This window comes from Stenella coeruleoalba (assembly GCF_951394435.1).
Source record: "Stenella coeruleoalba genome assembly, chromosome: 1".
NCBI classification, from domain to species: domain Eukaryota; kingdom Metazoa; phylum Chordata; class Mammalia; order Artiodactyla; family Delphinidae; genus Stenella; species Stenella coeruleoalba.
Window position 1 is genome coordinate 176,726,096 of NC_137169.1, and position 21,245 is coordinate 176,747,340.

General features: G+C 37.3%; 1 protein-coding gene across 4 annotated transcripts in view; it reads left to right on the plus strand.

Moving 5' to 3' along the window:
• ACBD6 (acyl-CoA binding domain containing 6) overlaps nt 1-21,245 on the plus strand; it is a 228,571-nt gene that overhangs the window by 13,267 nt on the left and 194,059 nt on the right. The gene's annotated exons all lie outside the window — the stretch shown is intronic.

Here is a 21,245-nt window from a genome sequence, read left to right on the forward strand (position 1 = left end):
TGAGTATTCATTCTCAGAAACATTCCTTTTTATTAATATCTTTTATAAAATGTCAAGTTTGCATACAGATATATACCATAAAGGTCGTAAGGACTTAAACTCTGAAATTCAGTGGTAAAAGCAGGTGCATCTCTGAGCTGAACTCAGCCTGAACACAAATGGCATGATATTTATTTATTTATTTATTTATTAACATCTTTATTGGAGTATAATTGCTTTACAATGATGTGTTAGTTTCTGCTGTATAACAAAGTGAATCAGCTATACACATACATACATCCCCATGTCCCCTCTCCCTTGCGTCCCCCTCCCACCTTGCCTATCTCACCCCTCTAGGTGGTCACAAAGCACCGAGCTGATCTCCCTGTGGCACGATATTTAAAAAAAAACAAAAACAAGACTTGAAATTGCATGCCTTAAGTGAGTCCTTACTCTTCAGGTCCAGCCGCTGTGGTCTCAGTTCTTCCCTATTGACTTATACTTGACTGTTTCTGATGCCTGGCTTATGTAGGTGTTTTGAGTTGATAACTTCTGATAAATGATGGAATTTATGATTTCTTACCTTCAATAATTTAATTACTAAGTAAAATTCCGTTAACTATGACTCTTACAAATGCACAGTCCATGTAGTTAGGTAGTTCTTCCTTAGGGAAACCCAAACGGGCATTAAGGATGTTTTTAAAAATATCTGAATCTTACCTATTGAACTTATAAAACTTGAGTAGACTAAGCAGAACCAAAGATACTTTCTTTTTTTTTTCTTTTCTTTCTTTTTTTTCAACATCTTCATTGGACAAAGATACTTTCAAGTAAAAATGATTCTTTAATACATTGTTCTAAAAATATGTTAACATCATAATCTAGTCGTAAACAGGAATTTTATGTTTCATTTACGTTTTAATTTTTAGTTTAAACATTCTGAGCTGGTCCCTTTGACTCATAGCTTTTTTTCCGCCTTCTTTTTGATTGGTATGGGGCAGATCATAATCTCAATCTCAAGAGATTTGGTATTTGATTCATTATCTTTTAGGTTAAAAGAACCATTTTCTTTGATATTTGTTTCTAAAAATGATGAAATAATAACGACTCTTATGCTGAGTGTGTTAAGTTCTTTTCAGGTATTGCCCTTTGAAATCTTCATAAGAATTTTAAGAATTAGGAACTATTGTCTGTATTTTAAAAAAGAGAAAATTCAGGCACAGAGAGGCTTAGTAACTTTTCTAAGATTAGCCAGCTAATGAATGGTGTTGCCAGGATTTGGACCTATGCTTATATGAGTCCAGATCCCCACCCCTAATCACTCTGCTATCTGTTCTATAGCTGAGATTATGTGTATTAGAAAAAGCATGTAAACTTAAGTGTATGGAAAATTCAAGTAAAGATATTTATTTTAAATTTATTATTTAAAAATTTTATTTTATTTTTGGCTGTGTTGGGTCTTTGCTGCTGAGCGCGGGCTTTCTCTAGTTGTGGCGAGCAGGGCTACTCTTTGTTGCTGTGCGCGGGCTTCTCATTGCAGTGGCTTCTCTTGTTGAGGAACATGGTCTCTAGGTGTGCGGGCTTCAGCAGTTGTGGTGGGTGGGCTCAGTAGTTGTGTCTCACGGGCTCTAGAACGCAGGCTCAGTAGTTGTGGCACATGCGCATAGTTGCTCTACGGCATGTGGGATCTTCCTGGACCAGGGCTCGAACCCGTGTCCCCTACATTGGCAGATGATTCTTAACCACTCCGCCACCTGGGAAGCCCAAGATAGTTACTTTTTTTTTTTTTGGCGGTACGCGGGCCTCTCCCTGCTGTGGCCTCTCCTGCCGCGGAGCACAGCCTCTGGACGCACAGGCCCAGCGGCCACAGCTCACGGGCCCAGCCACTCCACAGCATGCGGGATCCTCCCGGACCGGGGCACGAACTCGTGTCCCCTGCATCGGCAGGTGGACTCCCAACCACTGCGCCACCAGGAAAGCCCCCAAGATAGTTACTTTTTAAATCAAAGCTACATGGTACCTTGAAGTATAAAATGAATAGTGCTTTAAAATGTAACCCTTTGCCTGTTTTCTGTTTTGTTTCGTCTTTCTCAGGAATGTACTGTGAATGTCTAATATAATCAAGGCAATTCTTTTGCTTTTACTTACATAGTTTTTTGGGAGGGAGGCAGAGAGGGTGAGTTTTTGTTTGTTTGTTTTTTAATAAATTTATTTATTTTTATTTTTGGCTGCATTGGGTCTCTGCTGGAGCACACAGGCTTTCTCTAGCTGCGGCGAGCGGGGGCTATTTGTTGCAGTGCGCAGGCTTCTCATTGCAGTGGTTTCTCTTGCTGCACAGCAGGGGCTTCAATAGTTGTGGCTTGCGGGCTCTAGAGTGCAGGCTCAGTAGTTGTGGCGCACGGGCTTAGTTGCTCCGTGGCACGCGGGATCCTCCCGGACCAGGGCTCGAACCCGTGTCCCCAGCACTAGCAGGCAGATTCTTAACCACTGCGCCACTAGGGAAGTCCCAAGGGTGAGTTTTTAATTTTGGTATAATTTTTATTTCTTTTTTTTTTTTTTTTTTTGCGGTATGCAGGCCTCTCACTGTTGTGGCCTCTCCCGTTGTGGAGCACAGGCTCCAGACGCGCAGGCTCAGCGGCCATGGCTCACGGGCCCAGCCGCTCTGTGGCATGTGGGATCTTCCCGGACCGGGGCACAAACCCGCGTTGCCTGCATTGGCAGGCAGACTCTCAACCACTGTGCCACCAGGGAAGCCCTATTTCTATTATTTTTGACAAATAAAAATTATATATATTTAAGGTATACAATGTGATGTTTTGGTGTTTGGTATATATCTTGTGAAATGATTATCACAGTAAAACTAATTAATATATCCCTCACCTCCCATATTTATCATGGTTTTATGTGTGTGTGTGACGTGTAAAGTTTCAAGAATAGTACAAGACACTTCTGGATGGCCTTTGTCTAGTTACACCAGTGTTTTTTTTTACATTTGTTTGAGCATTCTTTCTCTGTTTACTCATAAATACATATATACTACATATAAATAAGTTTTTTCGGAATTATTTTATTATTAGTTTTGAACTAAAAGTTATAGACATCATGTCCCTTTACTACTTAATACTTCAATATGTTACTATACTGCAGTTATCAAAATTGGTAAATTTTTTTTTTTTTTGGTGTCATGAATTCTTTTGAAATTCTTTTTTTTTCAGAACCCTGGGCTCAAGAGTTCCTACAGGGCATGCATGTGTGTGTGTATAGATATGTGTGTGTATACATATTTCTTTTAATATAAAAATTGTAAATGTATATTTAAGGTATATAATATGACGATTTGATGTATATATACATAGTGAAATGATTAGTCAAGCTAACTAATATAACATCTCCTCTCATAGTCACCTTTTCTCTATGTGTGTGTGATGGAAACACCTGAGGTTTACTCTCTTAGCATACTTCCAGCATTCAATACAGTGTTATTAACTGTAGTCATCATGCCTGTACATTAGATCCCTAGACTTATTCATCCTACATAACTGCAACTTTGTACCCTTTGACCAATATCTTGCTATTTCCCCTAGCCATTGGTAAACAACATTCTATTCTCTGCTTCTATGAATTTCACTTTTTAATTTTTTTAGATTCTATATATGAGATCATATAATACTTGTCTTTCTCTCTCTGGCTTATTTTACTTGGCATGATGTCCTCCAGGTTCATCCACGTTGTCATAAGTGGTAAGATTTCCTTCGTTCTCATGGCTGAATAATGTTCTGGTGTGTGTGTGTGTGTATACACACACACACACACACACACACACACACACACACACACACACACTATATCTTGTTTATGCATTCATCCATACATGGACACTTAGGTTGTTTCCGTATATTGGCTATTGTGAATAATGCTAAAAACATGAGAGGGCAAGATATCTCTTTGAGATCCTGATTTCATTTCCTTTAGATGTATACCCAGAGGTGAGATTGCTGGATCATACAGGAGTTCTATTTTTAATTTTTTGAAGAACCTCCATACTGTTTCTCATAATGGCTATAGCAATTCACATTCCTACCAATAATATACGATTCTCTTTTCTCAAAATCAGGAATTTTAACATTGATTCAATATTACTGTCAAATCCATAATTCATATTCAAGTTTATCATTTATCTAAAATATGTCTTTCATAGTTATTTTTAAAAATTCTGATCCATCATCCAGTCCAGGATCATGCATTGCATCTAGTTGTCATGTCTCTTTAGTCTCCTTTAATCTGGAATGGTTTCTCAGCCTTTCTTTTTCTCTCTTGACTGGGATATTTTTGAAGAGTATAGGCCACTTATTTTGTAGAGTGCCCCTCAATTTGTTTGTCTGTTTTCTCACGAGTAGCTTTAGATCATACGTTTTTAAGAGGAATACCACAGAATTCTTCTCAATGCATTATACCAGGACATACATGATGTCTGTTTGCCCCCAAATTGGTTGTTAACATTGATCACTTGCTTAAGGTGGTGTCTGCCAGATTTCTCTACTGTAACTTTCCTTTTTCTCCCTTTGTAATTAATGAGTAATTTGTGGGGAGATACTTTGAGACTACGTAAATATCCTTTTCCTAATCAGATTTCACTGACTAGTTTTAACATCCATTAATGATTTTCTAACTCCATCATTTCTTCTACATTTATTATTTGGCACTCCACTGTAAGGGTGGGCTTTCTCTTCTCCCCTATTTATTTATTCATTTTCAAGAACTGTGAAAGGTGTAGGATTGTACCCTACTTGCAAGCTAATAAGTTAGCCTGTTACTGTTTCTTAGGTGCTGGCCGAGGCTCCTGGGTCTGAGCCAAAGGGCTTTATTATTCACGGCATGGCAAACTGCATGAGCTTCATTTGATTTGCATCTGTTTCTTGTATCCCCTAAGTCCCACAGGTATGATGCAGGTGGGCCTAGATGGATTCCTGCATATGCAGTGGGTTGTGCTATAGGGAAGGAGCACTGAGCTTTGGGGATTCACCACTTTTATAGCAGGTAGAAGCAAGCCTGCTATTTGTGAGGGGTTGGGAAGACGTGACGTCATCCCTGAAGGTGGCTTACTGTACGTACAACCCTGAGAAAAGGCCTAGATAAAGAGTGGTCAGAGGGCTTCCTTGGTGGTGCAGTGGTTAAGAATCTGCCTGCCAATGCAGGGGACACGGGTTAGAGCCCTGGTCTGGGAAGATCCCACATGCCGTGGAGCAACTAAGCCCGTGTGCCACAACTACTGAGCCTGTGCTCTAGAGCCTGCAAACCACAACTACTGAGCCCATGAGCCACAACTACTGAAGTCTGCACACCTAGAGCCCGTGCTCCACAACAAGAGAAGCCACCGCAATGAGAAGCCTGCACACCGCAATGACGAGTAGCCCCCGCTCGCTGCAACTAGAGAAAGCCCGTGCACAGCAACGAAGACCCAACACAGCCAAAACTAAATAAAATAAAATAAATTAACTTAAAAAATAATAAAGCTTAAAAAAAAAGAAAAAGAGTGGTTAGAGCCTGGCATACTGAACATGAATGTATAGGGATGCTCAGGGCCCATGGTTGATTGCCTCACCCAATATATACCAGTATATACTCATAGATTTCTATTTTATTCAATGGGTAATAGTCAGTTACCATCATTATTTGGCCACTGAGAGCTCATTCAAGATGGCTCCCCTGTCCTTTTGATACGTCTCCATCATTCTTTGAGCACTTTCTTACTTTCTGGCACAAGATGTTTCAGGCTGTATTAGTCCCCTAGGGTTGCCATAACAAAGTACCACAAACTAGTACTTTGTAGTTTAAAACAAGAGAAATTTATTCTCTCGTAGTACTGGAGACCAGAAGTCTGAAAATAACGTGTTAGCAGAGCCATGCTGTCTTTGGAAGCTTCAGGGAGGAATCCGTCCTTGCCTCGGCCAGCTTCTGATGGCCTCAGATAGTCCTTGGTTTGTGGCAGCATAACTCCAGTTGCTGTCTCTGTCTTCACATGGCCTTCTTCTCTGTCTCCAGATCTCCCTTACTTTCTCTTATATGGACAACCAGTCATTGGATTTAGGGCTCACCTTAAACCTCATCTTAACTTTTTCCCCTAGCTTTATTGAGACGTAACTGACATATAACATTGTGTAAGTTTAAGGTGTACAGTATGTTGATTTGACACATATGTATTGCAAAATGATTACCACCATAGCTAATACCTCCATCATGTCACATAATTACTATTTCTGTTTTGTGATGAGAACATTAAAGATCTACTCCTTTAGTAACTTTCAAGTATATAATACAGTATTATTAACTATAATCACCATGCTGTACATTAGATCCCCAGAACTTATTCATCTTATAGCTTGAAGTTTGTACCTTTGACCAACATTTTCCCCATTTCTCCCCCACCCCCGAGGCCCCTGGTAAAAACCATTCTACTCTTTGTTTCTATGAGTTTGGCTTTTATAGGTTCCACATGTAAGTGATGTTATGTAGTAGTTGTCTTTCTCTGACTTTTTTCACTTAGAATAATACCTTCAGGGCCCATTCATGTTGTTGCAAATGGTAGGATTTCCTTCTTTCTCATGGCTGAATAATATATATATTTCATACTTCCTTTATTCATCTGTTGATAGACACTTAGGTTGTTTCCATATCTTGGCTATTGTAAATAATGCTGCAATGAACATGGGAGTAAAGATATTTCTTCAAGATCCAGTTTTCATTTCTTTTGGATATAAACACAGATGTGAGATTGCTGGATCATATGGTAGTTTTTGAGAAACCTCCATACTGTTTTCCGTAGTGGTTGTACCAGTTTACATTTCTTTCTTTCTTTTTTTAAAATTAATTAATTTATTTTTGGCTGCATTGGGTCTTCATTGCCGTGCATGGGCTTTTTCTAGTTGCGGTGAGTGGGGGCTACTCTTTGTTGGGGTGTGCAGGCTGCTCATTGCAGTGGCTTCTCTTGTTGCGGAGCACGGCCTCTAGGTGCGCAGGCCTCAGTAGTTGCGGCTCGTGGGCTCTAGAGCGCAGGCTCAGTAGTTGAGGTGCATGGGCTTAGTTGCTCTGTGGCATGTGGGATCTTCCCGGACCAGGGCTCAAACCCGTGTCCCCTGCCTTGGCAGGCAGATTCTTAACCACTGCGCCACCAGGGAAGTCCCCAATTTACATTTCTGCTAGCATCGCACAAGGGTTTTTTTTTTCCCACCTCCTCACCAACACTTGTTATCTCTTGTCTTTTTGATGATAGCCATTCTAACAGGTGTGATGTTTCACTGTGGTTTTGATTTGCATTTCCTTGATGGTTAGTGATGTCAAGCACCTTTTCATGTATTTGTTGGCTATTTGAATGTCTTCTTCAGAAAAATGTCTATTCATTTCTGCCCATTTTTAAATCAGATTTTTTTCTTTTTTTGCTGTTGAGTTATATGAGTTCTTTATATGTTTTGAATATTAATCCTTTATTACATATGTGATTTGCAAATATTTTCTCCCATTCAGTAGGTTATCTTTTCATTTTGTTGATGGTTTCCATTGCTGTTTGAAAGTTTTTAGTTTGATGTAGTCCCATTTATTAATTTTTGCTTTTGTTGCTTTTGCTTTTCGTGTCAAATCCAAAAAATCATTGCCAAGACCAATGTCAAGGAACTTTTCCCCTATGTTTTCTTCTAGGAGCTTTATGATTTTTTTTTTAATGCTTATTTTTTTTTGGTTTTTTTTTTTTTTGCCGTACGTGGGCCTCTCACTGTTGTGGCCTCTCCCGTTGCGGAGCACAGGCTCCAGACGCGCAGGCTCAGCGGCCATAGCTCACGGGCCCAGCCGCTCCGTGGCATGTGGGATCTTCCCAGACGAGGGCACGAACCCGTGTCCCCTGCATCGGCAGGCGGACTCTCAACCACTGCGCCACCAGGGAAGCCCTATGCTTATGTTCTTAACCCATTTCAGGTTAATGTTTGTAGGTAGTATAAGATAAGGGTCCAATTTCATTCTTCTACATGTGCTTATCCAGTTTTCCCAACACCATTTATTGAAGAGACTATACTTTCCATTGAGTATTCTGGGCTCTCTTGTCAAATATTAGTTGACTATATACCTCATCTTGATGACACCTGCAAAGACCCGTTTCCAAATAAAGTCTCATTCTCAGATACCTGGGGTTAGGACTTGGACATGTCTTTGGGGGTGGCAGGGGGACAATTCAACTCACTACACAGACTCATCTTATACTTTCCCTGTCCTTATCCTAGAATTGGTTGTTTCCCTTTGGTTCCTTTCAGTAGAGAATGATATTTAGAAACCAAAGTCTGGGTGTTGGTTATGTTCATTGCTACCGCTGTCATTACTTCTAGGCCCTCTCAGCAGACATACCTGAAAAATACATATGCTCAAATGTATGTATATATTAACATACATACACACATATATGTGTACACACATACATATGTATGCATACAGATATGTACATACACACAGATACATAGTCATTGTAGACACAGACGTATGTATATACACAGACACACCTACATAACCCTCTCTAACATATGTATCCTATGTCTGTATTTTTATATTTATTTACTTACATATTAAAAACCACAAGTTCATATTGGTACCTCTGATTCCAACCCAACACTACAGAGTACATTGTAGTCGTCCCTCTTTCCATATTTGTAACTCCTTTCTACAACAGAACCCTGGCTGCTAATATTCTCATTATATGACCTAGAATACACAGGAAGCAGTTTCAGAATTGCTAATCTATACTGCTGTGAAAGAAAAGCAAGTTTACTAACTCAAGTTGACTATTTGTTTACAGGTTGTTTATGTTTTTTATTTTTTAAAGTAAAATTTATATAAGGTGAAATGCTCAAATTTTAAGTGTATAATTTGACGTTTTAACAAATATTCAAAGTACTTTTGTAAAAACTTTGGTAAAATTGGAAAATAACTGCATCTCAGTCACCTTGTTTTTCCTGACCACTTCCTAATTGACTATGGTCATTTGGAAGATTAAGATTCTTTCTAATGTGAATGCCCTGTTCCATGAAGTAACTCTGTTCTGAAGTGGCTGCCTTGCTTCTAAATAGATAACATGGACACAAAGATGTGTTTTTATAGCCTGATAAATATATTAGTTCTAGAAGAGGACATTTTCAAAATTAAAGAATTAAGTGTTTTTCTGTATTTCCTAGTTAATACTTGATGTATTTCCATAGCTCTTTCGAGAAGATTCTTATTCCAAGGTGCATAGTATGATGAATAGCATTTCTTTTGAGTCCTCTGTAAAGGCTTTTGAGTATGAATAGCAAGATGATTTAATATGAGTTTATTTGGTATCTGCTGGTCCTACACGTTAGGCCAAAAAAGAAAAAAAAGCATTTAATGACCTCTTTGTAGATCTTATTAAAAGACCAATATCATGTATTTTGCATATATAATTAAAGTTTATCTGTCATAGATTACTGTTTCATGTTGAACCAAATATAAAATGAGGACTTTTGTCCTTTTTTTGGACATCTGTTAAAGTAGTATTGATATTAGTCATTCATTCATTCTACTCATTTCATTGTACACTTATTGTGTATAGGTTATAGCCCTAGGGGCTGGGGATGTATCAGTGAACAAAGGAGAACTGTCTCTGTTCTTAGGGAGTTTACAGTTTGGCAGGCATAAGTAATAAAATAAGTAAATATTATAATGTGTGAGAAGGTGATCAATGCTATGGAGAGAAAGCAGTGGAGAAGGATACATATATGGGAGGTGGGCTTACAATTTTTTTTTATTTTTAAAAATAAATTTACTTATTCATTTTTGGCTGTGTTGGGTCTTCGTTGTTGCACGCGGGCTTTCTCTAGTTGCGACGAGTGTGGGCTACTCTTCGTTGTGGTGCGCGGGCTTCTCGTTGCAGTGGCTTCTCTTGTAGCGGAGCATGGGCTCTAGGTGTGCAGGCTTCAGTAGTTGTGGCATGCGGGCTCAGTAGTCGTGGCACATAGGCTTAGTTGCTCCGTGGCATGTGGGATCTTCCTGGGCCAGGGCTCAAACCCGTGTCACCTGCCTTGGCAGGTGGATTCTTAACCACTGTGCCACCAGGGAAGTCCGGGGGTTACAATTTTAAATGATATGGTCAAGGAAGGCTCACTGAAGAGGTGACATTGAGCATAGATATGAAGGAGTGAAAGAGTGAACCGTACAGGTATCTGGGGAAGAGCATTCTGTATGGAGGAAATGGCCAGTGCAAGTCCCTAAGGCAGGATCATGCCTGGTGTGCTCTAGAAACTGCTAGGAGGACTGAATAGGTATATGGGAATGGGGGCAGGGTAGAGAAATAGGAAATGAGGTAGGGTGGAGCACATGGGATAGTCTGTTATAAGGATTATGGCTTTTATTCTAATGAGAAGAGAAATACACTTTGATTGTAAACTTGTAAAAAGATATAGATATTCTATATTGCCCAGTAAATAGTATTTTAATGAAGGTAATACACGCATATGGAAATAGAAATTCAAACAGTATGAAGGGGTATAAAGTAAAACTTTATAAAGTTCTTTGTCCCATACATCATATACCATTCAGTCCTATTTCCTAGCAGACCTATCCACTTGTAACTGTTTCTGTAATTCTGCACTGCTACCTCCATAGCACTAACATCTAAGTTTTTTTCTTTTAAAAAAGTGTTCTTTGTAAATTGAACATTTATTTGTCTGACAGACAGGTGAAGGTTAATCAGGGTAGTTCCTGCAGTTTCATTCCTCTTTGCCATGTACCTCCGTTTCTACTCACACGTAGTAAAGCCTCTTGTGACCACCAGAGGGAGCAAAGTTCATTATAAATGAGAATTTTGTTCTCAGGAATTTCTAGGGCTTTCTGTGTGTTTCAGTAGTATTGTTAAAACCTTGCTTCTCATTGGCCATTTATTCTTTTGCCTTTTTTTAAAAACTCCTTAGATCTTTAAAATTTTTATATGTACTTGAGATCTTACTAGTGACTTTATTTTTCTTCACCTTACTGGTCTGATGACTCTTAGGTTAGCATCCACTGTATTATTTTTGTGTATTGTCCATAAAGATAAATAGCGTAGATGGGAGAACTGACACTTTCTTTTGTTCTTAGTGGTTATATAGCTGTGTAGTAGCCTTTTGTAAATTTTGCTGCTATTCATCTGTGGTTTTTGCAGCATCATCTACTTATCTTTTACCTATAAATATTGATTGAATATTAGAATAGATAAATTCATACATATAGTATACTTACCTAAAAGATAGTCATCATTTTTGAAATTTATATTTAATAGTTAGGCAGATATGTATATTTTGACCAGGAAGTTATCTTCTTTGATTTTTTTCCTTGTCATTCATATTTAATTTTTGTAGACTATCAGGTATTGGTATTGAAATGTTTCTTTTCTCTAGCTGCCTGATGCTGGAGGATAATTCTATAAGTTACCTTTTTTCATGTATGAAAACTCTCATCTCAGAACTTCATCTAACCTTTATATAGTACTACATTTAGTCTATAAGCGCTTCAAAGCCTAGGACCATGTTGGATTCATCTTTTTTTTTTTTTTTTTTTTAATTGCGGTACACGGGCCTCTCACTGTTGTGGCCTCTCCCATTGCGGAGCACAGGCTCCAGACGCGCAGGCTCAGCGGCCATGGCTCACGGGCCCAGCCGCTCCGCGGCATGTGGGATCTTCCTGGACCGGGGCATGAACCCACGTCCCCTGCATCGGCAGGCGGACTCTCAACCACTGCGCCACCAGGGAAGCCCCTCATCTTTGTATTTTGACCATACTGCCTACAATGTTTAGCACAGGGCAATGCCACAGAAGGTACCTACCAAGTAGTTCTTAGATTATTCTAATTTCCTTTTCAAATGACACTACTTCCTTTACATTTCTCTCTTAGGACAGGACCCTGTTCTGGCTCCTCTCTTGTTTCTTCAAGTTCCAGGGCATAACTTATACTCTGGAAATTAAGTATTAAGGAGATTATTTAATTCAGAAAACATTTATAAAGCATGAGATATGCAGGATGCTATTTTAATTCCTGAAAAAACTACTTGGAAATAGAAAATTTAGCATTTATTGTTGAGGACTAACAATGGTGCCAAAGAGATTAAAATATACAGACATGGAGAAAGTAAATTCTGAATTAAGATTTGAATGTGAGGGACTTCCCTAGTGGTCCAGTGGTTAAGATTCTATGCTTCCACTGCAGGAGGCATGGGTTGGATCCCTGCTCAGGGAACTAAGGTCCCGTATGCTGCGCAGCGCAGCCAAAAAAAAAAAATTTGAATGTGAATGTGGTAAAGGCCACTTTTAAGGTGATAGGAATATCATAAAGCGCAAACTCTGCATGATTAAATATTGTTTTGCCCAAGCCTGTGTTGATGTTTCTCCCTACTATTCTTGCAGTTTTAACTACTGCCTATGTTGATTCTAAATTTATTTTTTAGCCCTAACCTTTTCTGTGATCCTGATCAGGGCTCAGAGTTTTTAGAGCAGGATCATAAAAAATATTTTTTAAAAAGTGAAATGCCTGCAGAGGCCAGGCCATTAATATAAATGAATGAAGTGGGTTGGAATCTATATATAGTCATGAGAATTGTGGTTTACAGGGGAGTGCATGCCTATATAAATAAGGGAAATGGACCTTTGCTCTAGCCAGTTATTGCTATGAGTGCCCAGTAGTGCCAGTTCAGATATGAAATCTTGGTGTTATTGTGCTATGTCTTGATTTTTGAATGAGGCTTTAAAAGAAGAAAGTTGAAGTTGGCTAGGCTGTTGCAATACAGTGTGAGCCAAATCAGATACACCTACAGGTACATTCAATCTTAAGGGCTCTACCTTTTGACTTTGTTTTAGGTTCATGTGTCAGAATACTCACTGAGTATTTCTATTTTAGTGTTGCAGTGGCACTTCTACCTGTTCTCCCTATTTTGAATCTGGTCCCATTCAATCTTGTCCTCTACATTGCTTCTAAAATGACTTATCTAAAATACATATTTGACCATGTTTTCCCAGTTTAAATGTGATTCCCTTTTACTTACAGGCTAAATTAGTATGGTATACAAACTCCACTATAATCTGTTTCATACTTATATTACAATCCCACCTCCTACCCCTCTTCAACCTTTATTTTAAGTTCCGGTACTATCAGACTTAAAATATTGTTTCACCATCCTGACTATGTGTCAGAATCCCTTTAGGGAACTTTAAAAATAGAGATGCATAATCTTCACTCCAGATTTACTTAAAATTTACTGGTAGGGTCCTGACATCTCTTTTTGTTTATTTGTTTTGGTTTTGTTTTAATGGCTCACCAATCACTTTGAAGCAGCCTGAAGTTGTCAGTGTCTACTGCCCTACATCTTGCTGTTTTACATCTTCTGATTTTAGTTCAAGTTTTTTTCTCTATTTGGAGAACTCTCTGTTTACTAGATTAATTTATGCTCGTCCTTGAAGACTAAGTTCAGTGTATTTTCACCTCTAGGAATCTTTTCCCCATTCCTTGAACCATACAGAGATAGGCAAAGTGACTGTTCTTTGTGGTCCCCTGCTTTCATTGTTCTTACCATTTTGAATTGAGATTATTTTTCTCTTCCACTATACTTTAAACTTTTCCAGAATTAAGATTATGTCTTATTAATATTTATATTTGCTGTACCAGCACAGTATCTGAAACAGAAGATGATCAGTAAATGTTGGACTGGACTGATCAGGCAGTTGTGTTGTGTGTGGTGCAGGGGAGGGGTTGAAGAAGAGTTTGAGTCCATATAGCTAAAAATGCAGTTTGCCTGGATTACCTTAGTACTTGTGTGTGCTATACCTCTGCTTGTTTTTGCTGTGTATAGCTTTCTCAGTTATTAAATGCCAAGTTAATGGAAAATCAGGTTAAGGCCTTGTGTAAATTGAATTCTGAATTCAGTATCTTTATTCCTTTTTTATATGTGTTGTGTTCTTTCCTTTTTTTTTTCTTTTTTCTTTGGTTGTGTTGGATCTTAGTTGTGGCAGGTGGGCTCCTTAGTTGTGGCATGTGAACTCTTAGTTGCGGCATGCATGTGGGATCTAGTTCCCGGACCAGGGATCGAACCCGGACCCCCTGCATTGGGAGTGCAGAATCTTAACCACTGCACCACCAGGGAAGTCCCGTGTCTGTGTTTTCTTAGGTTTGCTTTGTCTGGATTAATTGGGTAACATTAATTGGGTTAAATACTGTATTCCTTATGCAGGAACATGAAAGTTAATGCCATATTTAACTGCAAATTGAAATTTGGGTGAGTCAGAGGGGAGGAGAGACTTTAAAAGAAGTTGAAGAATATTTGAAATAGACATTTCTCTAGAATAAACCTGTTTTTTTAAAAGAGCTTTTAAAAAAGAGCAGAAGAATTTTGCTTCAGTAACAAGGCAGGAAAATCCAAAATTCCTTGGCTGGATTATATTGTGATTTAGGTAAATTGAATTGTCTTTTAAATCAGTGGACTATAGAGGGCAGTGTTTTACAGCTTAAAGTGACTGTGATTTTCAAATACACTTGCCTATATTGTGCTTATTTTGCGTTTTTGTTTCCCTTATAGACACAAACTACAATAACTGCAAGGTTAGAAGAATTTTCTTGTTGTATTTAATAAATCAAAATATACTGGGTTTTTTTTGGGGGTGTTTACAGTAAATTTTATTTATTTTATTTTTTAAATTAATTTTGTTTTTGGCTGCATTGGGTCTTCGTTGCTGTGCTTGGGCTTTCTCTAGTTGCGGAGAGCAGGGACTACTCTTCGTTGAGGTGCGCGGGCTCCTCATTGCAGTGGCTTCTTTTGTTGCGGAGCACAGGCTCTAGGCTCACAGGCTTCAGTAGTTGTGGCTCGCGGGCTCTCAGGGTCAGTAGTTGTGGCTCACGGGCTTAGTTGCTCCGTGGCATGTGAGATCTTCCCAGACCAGGGCTCAAACCCGTGTCCCCTGCATTGGCAGGCGGAGTCTTAACCACTGTGCCACCAGGGAAGCCCCAAATATACTGTTTCAATGAAAGATTTAAGATGTGCTTTAAATAAAGAACATACTATTTTTGCATCTAAAAATGTTGGTGCCTTGGAATAATAGATGAGAACTAAAAATGGGAAAAGATTTTGTAGTCCAGTTCAATTCATATAAATTAAGAAAAATAAGCAACATAAATTTTATTTGGTAATCTAAATTTATTAGACAGTTTGGAGAAATTAGTATCCTGTGTAACTAAAATTTTCTTTTACAAAAGAATGCTTAAGACTTCCTTATTTGTGCAATAGAATAGGATATATTTCTTTGTAAGTAAAGCAGTTACACATTTGAGTAGACTAACTGAATTATGATATTAAAGCCATAGGCAGAAGAAATAGGGAGGAGTAGGTCTTTTGGGATGGATTGTTTTTCAGATTTGTTTTGATTCAAAAAATGACTTAAATTTATTAATTAGGAATTACTAATTGAAACTGCCTTTTAATCTAGTTTCAAAATTACAAGATTATTTTTTTCTACTGAAAAACTGTTCTAATAGCAGAATTCTGTTATAACATGTTTTGTTATTGGGAACAAAGAGTGAATATATTTTGGGTCAAATTTGTTAGCTTCCATGAACAGCTAATTTCTGATACAGAAAAGCATGGTGTATTAGTAAAAAATAAAATGGACTGTGCTACTGACTTCACAAAGGGTTGCACAATATTTAGGAACTATTGAATGCTTAATGCTTGTATGTGTTTGTGTGTGTTTGCCAGTTGAATCCAGTGGTCCCTATTTGTGGTTAAAAAATATATGTTTTGGTTAGTTTTAGAGGAGAATTAACAAATAGATATTCATCTGGTACATTCATTGGGTATTTTCACATTCATTCCATGCACTTACTTGTCTTTGAGTTTTTTTAGTTTTCTCCTGTTACATTTGCCAGTTGAAGAAAGGAAGCAGTATGTAAACCTGTGCACATACCTGTGTGTATGCAAAAACTTTGAGTGACAGCTTCATTCTTTATTAAAAACATAATTTAGTGGTATAACTTAAACGAAACTTGTGAATACTTTTAGGACTCGTGTTCCATCTTTAAATAACACCATAGTTTTGCATTAGTGAAGTCATATAAAATTACCTTGGGATAGATAAACATCTAGAGTTTCATTGATATTGGTGGGATAGGGTTGCATTGGAACCAGATTCTGATTTTAATATATGATGGGTGTTAGTTTTGATATTTCTTCTGATAGCACCTAGTCATAATAAATAAGTGTAGTCATGTCACAGTTTTCCAGTTTCTTCTTAGGTTGAATATTCTATATATTTGAAAAAAATTTAGTGAAACTCTTAGTAACGTATAATTTTAATTGAAGTAAAACGGAAATATACTTAGGAAAGATAAGTTGTTTTTCTTTTTTAAATGTCCCAGTTACTCTTTTTAATATATAATTAGGTCTTATCATAGTGTTTTCCCACCCTTTAGTAGTCATGACACTGGGTCATTTTTTTAAATTGTCATTTATTTCTTTATGGCTGCACCGGGTAGTTGCAGCACGCGGGATCTTCATTTCGACGTGCGGGCTCTTAGTTGTGGCATGCGGACTCGTAGTTGTGGTATGTGAACTCTTAGTTGGTGGCATGCATGTGGGATCTAGTTCTCTGACCAGGGATTGAGCCCCAGCCCCCTGCATTGGGAGCCCGGAGTCTTACCCACTGGACCACCAGGGAAGTCCCAACTCTGGGCCATTTTAAATGTAGGGCCTCAAAATTTGTTAATTGAATTTGAAATCCAGTGAAGGGAGATAGTTTTTTTATTCCCCATTTACTTAAGAAAAAACTGCTTGGACAATTCAGTGTATCTCCTTTTTGAAAGTTTTAAAAATTCTTAAAAAAAAAAATTAAAAAAAAAAAATTCTTAACATTTTGGGATATTAAAATTTAGTATTATAAACCTAAATGGGTAAGTTTTGAGGTTGATTTCCCTTCCCATCTCCCCAGATTTGGATCGTGTGAGAAAGTTTTATATATCGAGAGACTGAATGTTTAAATGTCTAATATTTTTGTACTATAGCTGACTAAATGATTTTTATTACTATTTTAATCTTTAATTTTTATAGCCCATGGGTCATTTCTCTTGTATATGTTTTATTCCATGAAATTATTCTATATTCTTGTTCATTACTCTAGTACTGTACTAGATTTCTGTACTTCCAGTCTTTGTTTTCTTTTCAGATCTATTTGTGTTGTAAAACTAGGGGTGAATGTGTTAATTTGTCCTTTGAGATTCAGTTCAGCTAAGATTTATTGAGCTTTTTCAGGCTGCATTACTTAGCATAAACTAATGCTGTAATCCTGCTGAAATCTTACAATAATAATGATTAATTATATGTCATCTTCTGAAATTTTTAAGGAATTGATGTACTTTGGAATATGATTTTCCCAGTAAACTCAAGATGCCAAATCACTTAGTTTTTACCTCTTTCCTCTAGCATTTCTGCTGATCATTGTAAAATCCTGAAATCATCCATCCTCTAGCATTTCTGCTGATCATTGTAAAATCCTGAAATCATCCAGTTAAATTACTGTGTCATTGGGCTGTGACTTAAAAAAAAAAAACTGAATTAGAAGATTTTATGATTTTTTTTGCAATTATTGGTGATATATATATTATATGCCTTTGTGTTTGTGGTATCTTTCTAGGAAATTTAAATTGGAGACATTTCCCTTTTGACCAATAGCTAACCTCCTTTGGCTTTATCCAGAGTTTCTAGGGGTGCTTCAACTGAGTCTGCCCTGAGTCATGATACTGTCATCTTCTGATAATCTGAGTCATTCTTGCCTATCAGTAAGGTGTGTAGCAGTTCTTTCATAGTCTAGCTTTTTGCCAGGTGTCACCTCATCATACAAATCAACTCTGAGTAATGAAGTAATGGAAGAGTAAACATATTTGGTACCCAAATGACCCCAGAGGGTTTGACACTGTAGTTGGAACCCTCAGATCAGGCCTGCCATGTGTATATAAAAGTTCCTAAAATTTCAGCACATCAGAAATAATATCATTCAATGTATAACTTTAGTAATTAGAGATGTAAGCGTTGTCCAGTGTTTACAACTTTGTATATATCTCTGTGTGTATGTGCATGTGTGAGAGAGGTTTTTGAGGAAACACATTGGTATAAACCTCTGCTGAGGCTGAAAACCATGCATCTTGAATAATTTGTTATACGAACCACACTTGTTTTTTGTTTGATCATTTTTATGCTTAGATAAAACCTGCAGTCTTTGACTGCCTTATGCCTGTTGGAAAAGAGTGAAGTGTCAGTTATATCTTTTCTTCCAAGATGACAGATTAACTTTCAATTATTTGTATCATTTAGGAACAAGAAAATACCAGTTGCAAACAACAGGACAACAGTTCTTAAGTTGCAACTTTCTATTTAAGTTGTTTTCACAGGTTAATTCAAAAAGCTCTGAAATTTCGGAAAACTTAGAATATACTTTTGTTCAAATTAACACTTTTAAGAAATGGGTTCATTTTAACAAAAAGCTTAACAGTTAAGTATTTTTACCCATCTTCAAGCAATAATATTTGGTTTTAAATGCTACTTCAGTCTTGTGCTTTTAAAATCAGTTCACTTAACTTTATTCTTTTAAAGTGTCTTTTATAGGGAGCAAAAGCAAAGTGCCCTCTTAATGCCTAGATAATAAGATGTAGTATTTGTATGAAAATGTTAAAATCTGTGTTGCTATCTTTTCTAGGCCCTTAAAAAATTTTTTTCTATATATTGGAGTTTCTCATCAGCTGTGTAAATATAGAATCATGGGAGGCTTGGGATCTTCAGGCATTTGAAATGTTGTAATATATACGCTAGTTTAAGTGTGTGCCCTTTTATAGATAGCCCTCATTTCATGCACAGTCCTGTATTTAAATAACTCATATCATTGCTATTCTAAGTAGTGCTTTTGCAGATTGACTTTTTTCCATAGATCCATAATTTATAAGAAAACATAAAATGAAAAGACTAGACCAAAATGATTTTGGTGCATGGTTATAATCTTAATATCAGTACTGAGAATAAAGACTAAGTCTGTTCAGAATAGACTGGTAACTAGCTGATCAACTTAAATTTCATATAGTAATTCCTTTTCATTGTTTAGTTTGTGTTTTTTTGCATTTAATTTGTAGGTTTAGGGTGTCTTTGATTTTATGTCTTTTGAGAAATTTATGATCCGGTGCTTTATTTATGACATAGTCATCTCAGCTTCGGCAACTGATTGAAATACAATATAGGGAAATTTAGTATGTAGTTTTTAAAAGCTTAAATTGGGAAAATGAACCAACAGTGCTCATGTGGAACAAAGTAAGAAGGGACTGGCAGGTTAATTTCTCTATACTTCTATTGGTGTTTTATTGTTATAATCTTATTCACAATATTTGACGTGATTTGCTTTTGGAGATTTGTAGTATATTGTCATGTTTTAAAGTTGTGAAGGAAGATTATAATTCATTGAGATTGTATATGTAGAAGAGAGTTTGTAAACTGTAGAGTGTAATGCAAATATAAATTATTTTTATTGTTATACCAACTATTATATTGAACAGAGGCAAGAATTTTATTAATATGCTACCAAAAAATAAATGGGATGCAGTGTTAGTGTTGCTGGGGATATTAGCAAGTGATAACATAGCACATGGTAGCTTATGTAGAATAAATAACAAGGTTGAAATTATAGAGGAATTATTCAGAGGGAAAAGTTAATACATTTCCTTTGTGGCTGTACCATATCATGCCTAAAATTATATAGGACTGATTTAGTTAAGTCTAAGTCATATTCCTGTAATTTAGAGTTGGAAAATAGTTCTTTTCTATATATATCGAATCTGTCAGCTGCATGAATTAGATTTTGTTAGCCAAGTTGAAAATAAATACATTTGTTTTAAAAAAAAATTATTACAAAGACTTGGGTTTAAAACACTATCTGAATACTACATTGTTTTCAGTCTCACTGTAGAGTAACTCCCTTTTGGAGGCAGTATAGTTTTATTCATATTACAGTGCATGTGAAGTAAGACTTCCAGCTATTTGACACAGTTTCTAATTTGAGACCAAATATATTACTAACTATAGCTTTAGAGTCAATAGCTACCATGTGTTTGTTGGTCTTGCAATTTTTAGAGTATGACAAAGATGAAAAGGGTGAGAGAGAGGGGTGATGGATTGACCCTTGGGTACAATGCAGAAATCAAATAAAAAAAACCAATCAGGATAATTCTTAAAAGGAAAGCATAAGAGGAAAGAGAGATGTCAGAAATTTGAGTCTGAATTTCTTGGTGCCTGTCCTTGTATGAAGAAAAGGTTCTGTATTGAAGGAGGTTATGTTACGGTCAACACCCGACAGTGATAAAAGAAAATTCCAACTGGACATTGGCAATGAGCTTGATTGGCTTAGAGACAGAGATGATGGCAAGCAGGGGTCATTGTTCTGACTGATACTGAGGCATTCTGGCTAGAGCTTGAGGTAACATGGAAGCTGATTGGAAATGTAAACTTGTCTTCTATGCGGAAGTTTCCCTGATAGAGTGAGAAGTAATTATGGAACCTGGGATAAGGAAGTTGTCATGTTCTTGCCTTGTCCTCTTCTGTTATTTCCATGGTCAGGATAACCAGCAAAGATTTTATGGTACTCTAAGCTGATAGCCTTAAGTGTCTGATTCATAGGTAACCCAAAATAATTTTAGGAAACAGCGCAGAGCTGAGAGTAACAGAATTCAGTAGTTTAATTATAGACTCCTAACGGAAGGGTGAGAAAGTACACCTGAAATGTATAAGAATAAGCCATCCCCAGAAGGAATATGAATGCCAGTTGATAGTGAAAGATGCTCTATCTCACTAATGATGAGGAAATGTACGCTTAAGCAATGTATACTACTTCTCATTTGACAGATTGAATTAAAAGGCTTGTTGGCAGAGCACAAGGAAGTCAGCACAGGCATGCACTTTTAGTGGAGCATGGATTGGCAGCAATCTTCTAGGAGATGATTTCTTCACCTCCTAAAACCACCTGACCACTTAGCTTTTGCTGTGAGGCTTAGCTTCAGCAGGACCTCCTACCTGACCAGTGTCGTGGAAACTTTGACTCCTTCTCTTCCTTCTGGGCTCAGGGTGTGTGGCAGAAGCTCTGTCCCCAACAGCTGCTTAGAGGGGTTAGGTGGCAAGCCCAGAAGTTCAGGGGACAGACTTTGACCAAGAAGAGGCAAGAGATGGGAAGAA